This window comes from Bos mutus, chromosome 17 (genome assembly GCF_027580195.1).
Source record: "Bos mutus isolate GX-2022 chromosome 17, NWIPB_WYAK_1.1, whole genome shotgun sequence".
Classification (NCBI taxonomy): domain Eukaryota; kingdom Metazoa; phylum Chordata; class Mammalia; order Artiodactyla; family Bovidae; genus Bos; species Bos mutus.
The window spans coordinates 14,628,682-14,644,025 of record NC_091633.1 but is presented as its reverse complement, the minus strand read 5'-3'; the positions used below and the strand labels follow the sequence as shown (position 1 = coordinate 14,644,025).

At 46.3% G+C, this 15,344-nt stretch overlaps 1 protein-coding gene and 1 pseudogene across 4 annotated transcripts in view; one reads left to right on the top strand and one right to left on the bottom strand.

Moving 5' to 3' along the window:
* TESC (tescalcin) overlaps positions 1 to 15,344 on the top strand; it is a 65,572-nt gene that overhangs the window by 11,879 nt on the left and 38,349 nt on the right. The window lies entirely within an intron of this gene.
* Positions 13,954 to 14,757, bottom strand: LOC102283724 (voltage-dependent anion-selective channel protein 3 pseudogene; annotated as a pseudogene).

The following is a 15,344-nucleotide window of genomic DNA, read 5'->3' as shown; positions in this document are numbered from 1 at the left end:
GACCCTAGCCGTGGGAAGATGAGGATGGATGAGCAGGGCATGGTCTGTGTGATTTTGAGAATTGTCTCGTCTCTCCTGGGAGGAGAATGTTTTCTAAACTCATGTCACTTTACTCTCTCCCAGCATCCCCTCCAGTTCTGAGATTTGGAGGATTCTTTCTGTGCAGGAAAACAAAAAATACAACCCCAAATATCTAACAAGACCTTCAGTACCTAAAATAAATGCCATCTTGCACGCTGGTTCAGGGCTGGGGCAACCTTTTCCTGGGAACTCCTCAGCTCTTGCGTTTACAAAGTGGGTTGAAGTTTGTGTAGAAAGGATTTAAAGGTGCTGGAGGAAGGCCAGCAGTCAGTCTTCTTGTGGCTGCTTCAGCTGTGCAGAATTGAATGGAGGCTGAAAACTTCCTTCTCCAGGCCATGTGCTCCCAGGTGCTTTTTTTTTTTTTCCCAGCAGCGAGGTGTGGTTTGTAACCCCAGCACGTGGCTTCCGCGTGGCTGGCAGGTGGAGGACAGAAGCAGGGCGCCTCACACCACGCAGCATCTTGTGTGCACCAGGCGTGTGAGAGCGGGTCCCTTCCAGGCTGTGAAGGCCAGTCCCTCACTCTCCCTCCCTAGGCCCTGGCTTAGTCATTGCTTTGGCTGTAGCCCCAGGCGGCTCACAGCACGTTCCCTCTTCCCTGGGAGCCTGGAGGCAGCTGAAGAGCTGAGTAGGTACCACGAGATGAGTGCTTTGGGGGCACAGTAATAACAACCGTGGCAACTCCAGGGTCTCATGCCTCTCCTACCTGGTGCAGTGCTGAGCGTGTAACACAGTTTCTTTTACAATTGGGGCAAAATTCATATAATATGAAATTTATTATCTTAACCATTTAATTTTATTTATATTATTTCTTTTTGGCCGTGCCCTGTGGCATGTGGGATCTTAGTTCCCCAGCACCAAGGAATTCTCTTAAACTATTAAAATTTTTTTAAATTTTGTGTTTGTTTATTTATTTTGGCTGCAGCATGCAGGCTGCAGGCTCTTAGTTGCCCAACCAGGAATTGAACCCTGGCCCCCAGCAGTAGAAGCACAAAGTCCAAACCACTGGACCGCCAGGGAATTCCCCCATCTTAACCATTTTAAAGCATACAATTCAGTGGCATTAAGCCCTTTCACAGTGATGTGCCGCCACCACTTCTGTATTTCCCAACCATCTTCGTCACCCCCAAAAGAAACTTCATGCCCATCAGCAAACACTCTAATCTCCCAACTAACTGGCAGCCCCTGGCAACCACTAACCTACTTTCTGTCTCTATGGATCTGCTTGCTTTGGGTGATTCATATAAAAGGGAGCATGCAGTAGTGGCCTTGCGTGTCTGGCTTCTCTCACTTAACGTCACGCTTTCAAGGTTCATCCAGGCTGTAGCAAGTGTCAGTACTTCGCTGGTCTTGTGGTGGAGTAATATGCCATCAGGTGGAGATGCCTCATTTTGCTCATCCATCTACCGGTGGATGGATGTTGGGGTTCCCACGTTTTGACGATTATGCATATTGTGTATGGGGTCTGATTGTTTTTCATGGTATGAACAGCCTCTTATGGGCGGTGCTATTATTATCTTCATACGGAGGAGGAAGTTACAGTCTCGGGAGGCGGTTTCTTAGGACGTGAAGCTGGGGTGGAACCGGCAGCTCTTGGCAGCAGTGGGTTTAGCTCCCCTTTCTGTCCGGTCAGGCACACCTCTGTGTTTTAGGACTTCAGCTGATGCCAGGGGTTGAGTCCTGGTCAGTCTGTCAGGATTCAGCAGGCCCTGAGAGGCACCAAGACCTTCCCGGTGATGCCACTTGGCATCCTGGCACCTGCATCCAGGCTGGCACTGCTGAGGGGACATGAAGGGGCAGGGTAGCTCGAGGGCGCCCCCTGAAAAAGGAGCCAGCATGCTCTCAGTCACCCCTGCTTCTCCCAGCTGTGTCTTGAGCTCCCTTCCCTGCCAGGAGCACTACACCTGCGGGCCTCTCAGCAGGTACGCAGCTCCATCATCTGCATCACCGTCCATTCGGTTGCCAGGTGCCTGGGCTCTTGTTTTGTGGCTTAGCATCCTCTGGAAACTCAGAGTAAGGTCTGATTGCCGTCGTCTGTTGTATGTGCCCGCCCCCCACACCCAGCACCTCTGTTCTTAGTCTGCCTTCGCCCATGCTCAAGGGCTTGGGGCTCCTTGAGTTCCTCCCATTCTGCCTCCACCAGCCCTGCCTCCTGCACCAGGCCCTCAGCCTCTGGGATCCCAATGGCATCACCTCCCAGCCCATCCCTGTGGACTAGCAGCCCCACTTGATGCTCCTTGGCCAGCAGATGCCCCTCTTAGGGTCCTGGATCACAGCGAGGTGAGGGCTCTGCCTTTTGTGTCTGCGTCCTTGGCATCTGGCAGGTGCCCAGCAAATCAGAGGCACTCAGTACATGTCTCTCAGAGTGATGGGGGCACCCATCAGGGGATGAAGCAGACACAGCTGTACCCCAGGGGATGTCTGTCAGGCCCCCACTCCCTTGAGACCAGCACAGATTCTGGAAGGAAGGAGCAAGTGGTATTTTGTATGCCTGCCACCAGGCTCGAACAGTCCTGACCACCCCATAGTGGACGTGGGTGAATGCAGGTCTCCCATTTCCTCCCGAGTCATGTAGGGGAGGCTGGACCCTGCAGGGAATTTGGGGCTGGCTTCTCTGCTCCTAGTCTCCACCTGCCCTCCTTCCTGAGTGTTGTCTCTGACCTCCTGATCTATGCGATTCTCCTTCCCCCAGTGAGCACAACCCCTCCTAGCATAGCAGGGGCAGGCTGAGCGGCGGGGCCAGGGCCAGGCAGAGACCCCATGTCCATAGCCACTCCTCACTGCCCCCCTGCCCCTGGCAGGCACCCATCCAGTCTGTGTCTGTAGGTTTGCCTACTCTGGCCTTTGCAGATAAATGGAATCACACACCTGTGGCCTTTTGGGTCTGGTTCCTTTCCTTCAGCAGAATGTGTTCAGGGTTCATCCACGTTGTAGCTGGCATCAGTAGTTCATCCTTTTTTATGTCTGAATAATAGTCCACTGTATGGATAGAGCACACATTTATTAAATCAATTTTAATCAAATATTCTTTGTTTCCTTAAATATGTAGTTTTTTTTTTTAGTAAACAAACAAACTGACTATGGGAGGAAAGAAAAGATTTGTGTTCCTGGCCTTTTTCCTCCTTCAGTTTTATTGACATATAGTTGATATACAGCACTACATAAGTTTAAGGTGTACAGCATAAAGATTTGGTTTACATAGATCATGAAGTGATTATCATAATAAGCTTAGTGAACAGCCATCATTTCATATAGATTCAATTAAAGAAGAAACAAAAAAATTTTCTTGTGATGAGAACTCTTAAGATTTACTCTCAATAACTTTCATGTATAACATACAGCAGTGTTAATTATATTTATTATATACTATCATCCCTAGTACTTTTAATTTAAGTTTTATTATATTAGAGTATGGTTGATTTACAACGTCATGTTAGTTTCAGGTATGCAGCAGCGTGATTCAGTTATCCATGTACGTTCTTTTTCAGATTCTTCTCCCATATAGGATATTATAGAATATTGGGTAGTTCTCTGTGCTATCCACTGGGTATAGGACCTATATAGTAGGCCCTTGATGATTATTTTATATATAATGGTGTGTATTATCTTTGTTCCTAGCTCCTAGTTTATCCCTCCCCTCCACCTTTCCCTTTTGGTAACCATATCTTTGTTTTTGATATCTGCAAGTCTGTTTCTGTTTTGTAAATAAATTCATTTGTATCATTTTTTTTTTTTAGAATTCCACATGTAAGTGATACCTATGGTATTTGTCTTTCTCTTTCTGATTTCACTTAGTATGAAGGTGCATCCTTGTTACAGTAAATGACATTATTTCGTTCTTTTTTATGATTGATGAATATTCCATTGTATGTGCCCATCTTTTTTATCCATTCCTCTGGCGGTGGACATTTAGGTTGCTTCCATGTCTAGGCTATTGTAAATAGTGCTGCAATGAACACTGGAGTGCGTGTATATGGTTTTCTTCAGAAATATGCCCAGGGGTGGCCTTGCTGGATCATATGGTAGTTCTGTTTTTAGATTTTTAAGGAACCCCATACTGTTCTCTATAGTAGGTGCACCAACTTACATTCCCACCAGCACTGTAAGCAGGTTCTATTTTCTCCACACCCTCTCCAGCATTTATTGTTTGTAGACTTTCTGATGATGGCCATTCTGACTGGTATGAGGCAATAACCTCACTGTAGTTTTGATTTGCATTTCTCTGATAATTAGCGATGTTGAGCATCTTTTCATGGGCTTATTTGGCCATCTGTATGTTGTCTTTGCAGAAGTGTCTGTTTAGATCTTCTGCCCACTCTTTGAGTTTTGTTGTTTCTTTTTTATATTGAGCTGTATGAGCTGTTTTTTTAATCCATTCACCTGTTGAAGGACATCTGGGTTGTTCCTACGTTTTGGCTGTTGTGCATAGGGCTGCTGTGAGCATTTGTTTACAGGTTTCTGTGTGGATGTACATTTTTGTTTATCCTGGGTACATGCTTAGGAGCAGAATTTCTGGATTCGGTGTAAATCTATGTTTAGTTAGAAGAGGAATCACCAGACTGTTTTCCATAGTTGCTGGATCATTTTCCACTCCCATCTGCAACGTCTGAGGGATCCACTTTCTCCATGGTATCACCAGTGCTTGATATTCTCTATTTTATTTTCATTATAGCCATAGAAGGAAAAAAATTTAAATAAGATTACACAAGTTATCCCTATTAATTGCAGGAAACTTAAACGATAGATACGTAGCTCAGCAGGTAAAGAATCTGCCTGAAGTGCAGGAGTCCTGGGTTCGATCCCTGGATTGGGAAGATCCCCTGGAGAAGGAAATGGCAACCCACTCCAGGATCCTTGCCTGGAAAATCTCAGGGACAGAGGAGCCTGATGGGCTACAGTCCATGGTGTCACAAAGAGTCGGGCATGACTGAGCGACTAACACTTACTTACTTAAGCAAAATAAGGAGCTAGAGGAGACAAATATCCTGTCATGCTACCATCTGGAAACAATCTACTGTTTTGTTGTAGCCTTTTCCTAATTTTTCTTTTGTACACACTTGTATATCAATGTGTTAATGAGATCTTTCATGTAAATAAGATCTTTGTTGCCTGTTGGTTTTCCCATAGAATGATATTCCATGAGCATTTTTGTGTCCCACAATACTAAAACAATTTTCAGCATTTATTTAACCAGTTTTCTGTGGCCCAGCATTTACCCAATTCTTTTTTTTTTTTTTTTTTTTTTTTTTTTTTTTTTTTTTACTGTTCAAAATAGGCAATGGTGATTACTCTTATGTATTTATCTTTGTATATTTGTCTCTGTTCTTTAGGATTCATTCCTAGGAACAAGTTGCTGGTTCAGAGCACAAATACCAGGCACTGTTCAGCACAAATATAATGTGAGGTAGAATAATTCTAAATTTTCAGTGAACTATAGATGGAACATAATTCTAGATTTTCTAGTAGCCACATTAAAAAAAATAAACAACTGAAGTTAATTTTAATGATGTATTTAACCTAACTAAAATATTTCAAATATAATTAGTAGAAAAGGTATTAAGACAGTTGTCACGTGTTTTGTAATAAGTCTTTGAAAGCTGGTATGTTTTTTCACACATCAGCCCATCTTCATAGCTACTTGTGGCTGGTGGCTCTGTATTGGGCCCTGCAGATGTATACTTTTCCTTTTAAACTTTTGATACAAAAGCGACAGGTCAGCCCCCACCCCGTCCCCCGCAACCCTGCCAGCCCTGGATGAGGCAGATTAAACTCCCACCAGTCCCATGGAAGGGTGTGCATTTCCCTCAGGTTGAAATCTAAAACCCCAAATAACCAGGTCCAGATGCCAGGCACCGAGGTGTCTCTGCCTCTCGTTCCCATGGCAACTGTGACCTCACAGTGGGGGTGGGGGAAACAGAGAGGGCTCAGAGTGAGGAGCAGGGAAACTTTGAGAGGGATCATGAGATCAAGGGATCATGAGAACCCTTGAGGGAAGGACAGACAGGGCCTTCCAGGGTGTGACATGGGCACATGTGTATGGGGGACCCTGTGTGACAGGATCAACCTGGGAGGCTGGTGATGAGGGCACATAGAACTTTGTTAAGGACTGAGTTCTTGGCTCTGAAGGTTTGGGTGCCAAAAAGGGAACCCGAGCTGCAGGAGTTTTCCTCCTGATTCCTCTGCTTTCAGTGCAGCAGGGCAGAAAGGTGTGTGGTGCACACGTGTGCTTGCCTTTTGGATGGCATCAGCTGAAAACTCTTCATTAGAGAAACCTGGCCTACGGTGGTTTATAGTTTATTCACCGTTCCTGTCTGTGTGGCCTGGGACAGGTCTCAGTGTTCCCATCTCTAGGTTGGGGGAAAAGCTGTGCCTGCCTGGTAGGATTGATTGAGGCTTATGTGAGCCAAGGCTCGTCAAGAATAGAGTCGGGCGCTGTGCCCAGGACACAGCTTGATGAATGCCTCTTGTTAATTAACAGCTATGGTTGTTGTCATGATGGTGCACTAACTTTTTAAAAACATTTTATTTATTTATTTTTGTCTGTACTGGGTCTTTGTTGCTGTGCCCTGCGGGCTTTCTTTAGTTGTGTCGAGCAGGGGCTACTCTGGTTGCTGTGCGTGGGCTTCTCATTGCAGTTCCCTTGTTGCAGAACACAGGCTCTAGGCGTGCAGGCTTCAGCAGCTGCGGCACACGGGGGCTCAGCAGCTGCGGCTCAGGGGCTGCGTTGCCCTTTGGCATTTGGAATCGTCCAGGACCCGGGATTAAACCCGCATCCCGAGTTGGCAGGCAGATTCTTTACCCCTGGCCCACCAGGGGCGGCCTAACTTACTTTTCAGCGTCTTTACTGAGCCGTCACTCACCTCCTGCATCTCACGCCTTTACAGTGTGCTCAACTTTTAGTGTCGGAGAAGGCAGTGGCACCCCACCCCAGTACTCTTGCCTGGAAAATCCCATGGACGGAGGAGCCTGGTAGGCTGCAGTCCATGGGATCGCTGGGAGTCGGACACGACTGAGCGACTTCACTTTCACTTTTCACTTTCATGCACTGGAGAAGGAAATGGCAATCCACTCCAGTGTTCTTGCCTGGAGAATCCCAGGGACGGGGGAGCCTGGTGGGCTGCCATCTATGGGATCACACAGAGTCGAACATGACTGAAGCGACTTAGCAGCAGCAGCAGCAGCTTTTAGTATAATCAAAGGGTTGAGTAACAATCTCATTCTAGAACCTTGTCAACCCCCTCTGAAGAAACTCCTTTGCTATTATCAGTGATTCCTTCTCTCCTTCCTCAGCCCCAGGCAACCACTGGTCTACTTTCTGTGTCTGTGGCTTTGCCTCTCTAGGCGTTTTGTGTAAAGAGGATTCTGCCAGGCGTGGGCTTTGTGATCAGCGTCTCTCACTTAGCACAGTGTCTTCAAGGGAACTCATCTTTCTTGGAGATGGTTTAGCAGCATGTGTTTGGCTATAATTTCTGATCATTATTTTGCAACACATCAGTGTATTTTTGAATTTTCTATTGAAATATAATTGATTTATAGTGTTGTATTAATTTCAGGTGTACAGCAAAGTGATTTAGTTACGTATATTCTCTTTTAGATGCGTTTCCATTATGGGTTATTACAAGATACTGAGTATAGTTCCCTGTGCTATACAATAGGACCTTGTTGTTGGTCTATTTCATATACAGTGGTGTGTTTATGTTAATTCCAAGCTCCTAATTTCTTCTTCCCTCCCTTTTGCCCCTTTGGTTAACCATAAATTTGTTTTCTATTTCTGAAAGTCCACTTATGCTTTGTAAATTCATTTGTATCGTTTTTTAAGATTTCACACATGAGCACTGTCATAAGAGACTTTCTTGGTCTGATTTATTTGATTCAGAATGCTAATCTCTAGGTCCATCCCTGTTGCTGCAAACTGCATCAGTGTATTCCTTTTTTTTTTTTTTTTGATCTGTGGGGACTCTAATTGGCCAGTAAACTCTGATCACCCGGGCTTCCCAGGTGGCACCGTGATAAAGAGTCTGCCTGCCGATGCAGGGGACGCAAGAGATGTGGGTTCGATCCCTGTGTTGGGAAGATCTCCTGGAGTGGGAAATGGCAAACCACTCCAGTATTCTTGCCTGGGAAATCCCATAGACAGAAGAGCCTGGTGGGCTGCAGTCCATGGGGTCCCAAAGAGTCAGACACAGCTGAGCGACTGAGCACACACACACACAATCCGATCACCCAAAGGGAGGCAGTGTGGGGTGTCAGCTACAAACAAAACAAGCAGACTGAATCACACATGTTCTGTCAGACAAACTATGTTCATATCCTGGGGCTGCTGCTTTCTAAGTTTAGTGACCTTGAGCAAATTCCCGACCCCCTCAGGACCTCCATTTCTTGTCTATAAAGTGGAAATTGTCGGTCAGTCACAGGGTCACGAAAAGGATTAAATAGTACATGTGTGCCCAGGATGTGTACTTGCCAGTGAATGATTCACCATTAACACTATTTTTGAGATTCCTCAGCTGTCCCATATGGGACCTGCTTAAATCCTTATATGACTAATAAGTATACATTGTATATTATGGAAGATTTGGAAAATATAGATGAGTGGAAGCAAAACAAACAAGAAGAGTCTTTAAGCCCAGTGTTGAGAGATAATTGCTATTATTATTTTGGGAAAACAAGTTGACTTCTATTACTTGCATGCATTTATGTATATTTAGATGTTCCCCCCAAAATGGAGTCTTGCTGTCTTTGTAGCAGGTTGTTTTAGACAACATTATGTTAGAATGTATGTTCCTGTTAAATACACAGCTGTCCCTTTTAAAGTCAGCATCCTTTTTAAAATCTTTTTTTTCGGCTGCGCTGCCCGCCCAGCATGTGAGATCTCAGTCCCCCGAGCAGAGATCGAACCTTCGCCCCCTGCAGTGGAAGTGCGGAGTCTTAATCACTGGACCACCAGGGAATTCTCAGCGTCCTTTTTTATTGTTTAATTGGCTAAACACACCATAAGGTGGGGGCTTCCCGGATGGCTCTGTAAAGAACTAACCTGCAGTGCAGAAGACACAGGAGACACGAGTTCGATCCCTGGGTTGGGAAGATCCCCCGGAGGAGGAAGCGGCAACCCACTCCCATATTCTTGCCTGAAAAAATCCCATGGACAAGAGGAGCCTGGTGGGCTACAGTCCAAAAGGTTGCAAAGAGTCAGACACAACTGAGCACGCACACGCACACCATAGAATACTTAACTGACCTGCTTTTGGGGGGCACTGAGATTGAGTCCAGTTGTTAAGCTGTTGTGGAGAATACACAGTGAACACACTTAAAAACTCATCTCACTGTACCTGTTGGATTTATTCTTTCAGGATAGATCCCCGACATGTAGCATTACTGAGCTTCTCAAATGTCTTATTGCACGGTCACCTATAGAAAAGTGCATCACGCATGAGCATACAGTTCCACAAACTTTCCACAGCTGTGTAACCTGCTGCTGGGTCAAGAATGAAACCTTTCCAGCCCCCAGAAACCCTCTCATGCCCCGTTCAAGTTACTACCCCGTCAAGGGCAACTGCTGTTGTAACTTTAAAAAAATTAAGACTTTGTTATTAGCCATTTAAGGTTAACAGCAAATTAATGGGAAGGAAAAGAGATTACATGCACCCCAGCCCCCAGGCTTCCCTGGTGGCTGAGATGGTAAAGAATCCACCTGCAGTGTGGGAGACCTGGGTTCAATCCCTTGGTTGGGAAGATCTCCTGGAGAAGGGCATGGCAACCCACACCAGTATTCTTGCCTGGAGAATCCCCATGGACAGAGGAGCCTGGTGGGCTACAGTCCATGGGGTTGCAAAGAGTCGGACACGACTGAGCAACTGAGCGACTAAGCCCAGCACAGCACGCCTGCCCCCACCCACATGCACAGCCTCCCTACCATTAACACCCCCTGCAGCGTGGGGCCTTTGTTATAATTGATGGATCTACACTGACATATCAACGCCCAGAGTTCATGGTTTACATTAGGCTTATGTTAGGTTCCTTGGTGTCCAGGCTTCCCTGGTGGCTCAGACAGTAAAGAATCTGCCTGCAGTGCAGGAGACCTGAGTTCGATCCCTGGGTCAGGAAGATCCCCTGGAGAAGGGAATGGCCATCCATTCCAGTATTCTTGCCAGGAGAATTCCATGGACAGAGGAGCCTGGCGGGCTACAGTCCATGGGATCACAAAGATTCAGACACGACTGGGCAACTAACCCTTTTTCACTTCACTTTGGTGTCCTACATTCTTTGAGTTGGACAAATGTATAAGGTTCACACAGAGTAGGTTCACTGCCCTGAAAATTCTGTGTGCTTCGTCAGCTCATCTTTCCCCTGGTAACCACTGGTCTTATTACTGTCTTGGTAAGTTTTGCCTCTTCCAGAAGGTCGTGTAGTTGGAATCATACCGCATGTAGCCTTTCTAGACTGACTTCTAATACTGCAGATGAGCTCTGCCGGGTTTTGTGCTTTATGTAAATGGAGTCATAAAGTATGTACTCTTTTCATACCTGGCTTCTGCTTGTTGTTATGTTTTGAAAATCACCCTAGTTAATGGCCTACTACGCGTTCATCTTCTGCTGCATACTATTCCATTGTTTGAATATACCACCCACTCTGGGCTTCCCAGGTGGCACTAGTGGTAAAGACCTTGCCTGTTGGATCCCTGGGTTGGGAAGATCCCCTGGAGTAGGAAATGACAACTCTCTCTAGTATTCTTGCCTGGAAAATCCCGTGAAGAGGAGCCTGGTGGGCCACAAAGAGTCAGACATGACTGAGCGACTGGGCCCTGAACACCCACTTTGTTCTGCTGCTGTGGGGCATTCAGGTAATTTCCAGTTTGTTGTTGCTGTTCAGTTGCTAAGTTGTATCCAACTCTTTGCAGCCCCATGGGCTGCAGCGCTCCAGGCTTCCCTGCCCTTCACTGTTTCCCAGAGTTTGCTTAAACTCATGTCCATTGAGTCAGTGATGCCATCCAACCATCCCATCCTCTGATGCCCCCTTCTCCTCCTACCTTCAGTCTTTCCCAGCATCAGGGTCTTTTCCAGTGAGTCGGCTCTTCACATCAGATGGCCGCCAAAGTATTAGAGTGTCAGTATTCAGCATCAGTCCTTCCAAGAATATTCAGGGTTGATTTCCTTTAGGATTGACTGATTTGATCTCCTTGTAGTCTAAGGGACTCTCTAGAGTTTTCTAGCACCACAATTTGAAAGCATCAATTCTGCAGCTCTCAGCCTTCTTTATGGTCCACCTGTCACATCTATACATGAATACTAGAAAAACCATAACTTTGACTATAAAAACCATCACTTTGTTGGCAAAGTGATGTCTCTGCCTTTTAATACACTGAGTTTGTCATAGCTTTTCTTTCAAGGAGCAAGTGTCTTTTAATTTCATGGCTGTAGTCTTGTGTTAGTATGTGCTAAATTGCTTCAACTCTTTGCAACCCTATGGACAGTAGCCTGGCAGGCTACTCTGTCCATGGAATTTCCTAGGCAAGAATACTGGAGAGGGTTGCCATTTCCCCCTCCAGGGGATCTTCCCGATTCAGGGATCGAACCCGCATCACTTACATCTCCTGCATTAATAGGTGGGTTCTTTACCACTAGCACCACATGGCTGAAGTCCAGGGCTCTTCAGATCATACTGCCATGAAATCCTTCTACATATCCTCTGATTGAGTGCAAATATGCTTTTTTTTTTTTTTAATTTGGCTACACTGGGTCTTAGTTGTGGCCTGTGGGATCTAGTTTCCGGACCAGGGATGGAACCTGAGTGCCCTGCATTGCAAGCACAGAAATGCATGTTTGGACCACCAAGGAAGTCCCAGCAAATACGCATTTCTGTTGGATGCACGGGCCAGACCATGGAATATGTGAATGTCTGTGCTAACATACATGTGACGCAAATGGCTGTATTTTTCTCTGGAAAAGTAGTGACTGTCCCCAGGGCTTACCTAACCTTTCCAAGCATCAGTTTCTACATCTGTACCATGGGATGTGGCCCCCCTCCCATGGTTTCCTGAGAACAGATGAGCTAATGCTTGGAGATGTCCCACTCCCCCAGCACATGGCAGGCCTTCAGGATGGCTTGGTCGTTGTAGTGATCATTTCTAGCCAACTACAGCTTCTAGAGAAGCTTGAGAACTCTGAGTTGTAGATTCTTGAAGAGATGACAGCTGGAGCCTGAGGCCGAAAAGGAAAAAAAAAAAGAACATGAAGTAAGGTGGCCACTTGACCCCAGATATTAGCCGCCTTAAACAGGAAGAGAAAAGCTGCTTGAGGGATGAGAGATGTCGAGAGTGTGGTGGGAGGAGTGAGCCCTGCCCCAGGCCAGAGGCGGTTGCAGAAATTTTTGCCTGAACTGTATGCAGTCCCCCGGGGCTTCTCGGGTGGCACAGTGGTAAAGAACCCACCTGCCAATGCAGGAGACACGGGTTTAATCCCTGGGTCAGGAAGATCCCCTGGAGGAGGAAATGGCAACCCACTCCAGTATTCTTGCTTAGGAAATCCCATGGACAGAGGAGCCTGGCGAGCTGCAGTCCATGAAGTCGCCAAAAGTTGGGCACAACTTAGCGACTGAACACATGCATAGTCCCCAGACACCAGGCTTGAGGGCCTCGAACACCAGGATGTTCTGGGAAAAGAGGCAGTGTTGCGTAGCGGTTGGGGGGTGTGGTCTTTGGAGTTGGGGAGACTTGGGGTTGAATCCCAACTCTGCCAATCACAGTTGTGTGAGTACAGCACCCTCCGAGCTGCACTATTCAAATGATGTAACAGAGGAGAAAAGTATCTGTTCACAGGGTGTTTTGAGGAGGAGGTGAGAAGGTACACAGAAGTGTCTAATATTGTGCATTTCGTAAAGCAAGCATGTGGGTGGAAACTCTCTAAATCCTGGAACCCACCAGGTCTGGTCTTAGCTGTGGAAGAAAACAGGGCCCACCTACTAAAAATGGTAATTAAAAAGCAAACCTGTATGTGGGTTTTCTGAAACAGTTGGGGATGGGGAGAGGAGGAATTGGCTGAAGACAGTTCAGTTGGTACAGAATCTGCCTGTAATGCAGGAGACCTGGTTCGATCCCTTTGTTGGGAAGATCCCCCAGAGAAGAGAATGGTGACCCACTGCAGTATTCTCCCCTGGAGAATTCCATGGACAGAGGAGCCTGGCAGGCTACAGTCCATGGGATCACAAAGAATCAGACATATAGATACCTGTGTGTTTTTAGGGGCTTCTCAGGTGGCACTAGTGGTAAAGAACCTGCCTGCCAATGCAGGAGATGTAAGAGATGTGGGCTTGATCCCTGGGTCGAGAATATCCCCTGAAGGAGGAAATGGCAACCTACTCCAGTATGCTTGCCTGGAGAATCCCAGAGGAGCCTGGCAATCTACAGTCCATAGGGCCGCAAAGAGTCGGACACGACTGAAGTGACTTAGCTTCAGAAGGTACAGTCTTCCACTTATTTATTTATGTTCCAAATGTGATGGGCTTATTTTATTTTACTCTGATGCAAAACCAAAGATTCCACTACTGCACAGAGACCAGTATGTTACAAGGTCATGAAAAAGTGGCGTGGGACACGCAGGACGTGATGGACAGCCGCAGGGGCAGGTCATCTCCTTTGTACATGACACTACACCGTCCTGAGGAACACGTTGAAAATAACACTGTGAAACTGAAGGGCGGCACGAACGTGGCAACCTCTGGGCATGCCTCCAAACACGCCTCCCCTTAGGATGGGCTCCGAACCCAGGCTTCAGTGTGGGGAGGATCAGAATCCTTCGGAAGAATAAGAAGTTCATGCTTTTGAAATTTCAAAGAAGAATTTTAAGGCCCAAACACATTTCTCTTCACCTCCAAACCACATTAAGCTTCCAGTTCCAATCCCAGCTCGACTGTGTGCCCTCCTGCATTGATGTTCTTTCCATCGATTAGAGCTGACAGGGTCAGTTTCCCTCCAGGTCGAAGGGTCTGAGTGTAACCCAGTCCAATCAGGCTGGTATTATTTACTTGAGCAGAGAGAGAAGTTCTAGAGTCCAGTGTGTACTTAGCAGAGATGCCAAAGTGCGTGTTGTTCCCCTCACCCATCCACGTGACATTCATTAACATTTCAGTCTTGTCGCTCACCTTCTGGCAGACGGACCCTCCAAATTCGTGCCGTCATTCCTGTGAGTGTGCAGCTGGAGGTCTGCGGCTTTGTAACCCAAGGCAAAATTATTCTGTGACAATTTGGAATCAGCTGTGTCAGAACTCATCTGATAGCAAGTCAACCTTCAAAGGCCAGCACAGCCCAGCCATAGATGGTTGGCCAGAAAAATCTATATCGATATGACTGCCAAGACTGAAACAATCTGAAGGCCTTTATAGGAGGCCTTCACTTTCCCATTCTTCTTTCCTGTGTGCGGTACAAATATGGTATTAAGGGTCGGTTTCAGTCCTTCAGCCGACTTATTCTCCCAAGCAATTTCTGTCCCAGGAGTATTGTCTGTGTTCCACTCTTGGGTGAAGGTCAGGCTGTAGTTACCAACCTTGTATTTGCCTCTAGGTTGCCTGATGCTTTCCCTGTATCTGTGTAAGCATTACCAGAAGTAGAAAATTCCACTCCACTATATGACTTGGTTCCCAGATCTATTTTGACCGTGCCAAATCCATATCCTTTATTGAAGACATCTTTAGCAGCCTCTCCTAGGTCACAGGAAGTCGGTTATCCCATCTCCGGCCGGAGGGCCTCTCCGCCCTGCCTGGAGCGCTGCTGAAGGTCTTCCAATCTGAGGATGTAGTGTATCTCTCCATCTGTTTATGTCATCTTCGATTTCTTTGATCAGTGTCTTGTAGTTTTCAAGTCACAGGTCTTTTGCCTCCTTAAGTAGGTGTATTCCTAGGTATTTATCCTTTCTGGTGTAATAGGTTATTTCCTGAATTTCCCTTCTGCTCTTACATTGTAAGTGTATAGGAATGCAAGTGATTTCTGTGTAACTAATTTTGTATCCTGCAGTTTTACCAAATTCCTTGAGCTTTAGTAGTTTTCTGGGAGCATCTTTAGGATTTTCTATGTATAGTATCATGTCATCTGCGAGCAGTGACAGCTTTACTTCTTTTTCCAATTTATGTGCCTTTTGTTTCTCTTTCTTCTCTGATCGCTGTAGCTAGGACTTCCAAAACTGTGCTGAGTTTAAGTGGTAACAGTGGACATCCTCGTCTTGTCCCTAATCTTAGAGGGATACTTTCAGCTTTTCATCGCTGAGAATGATGTTAGC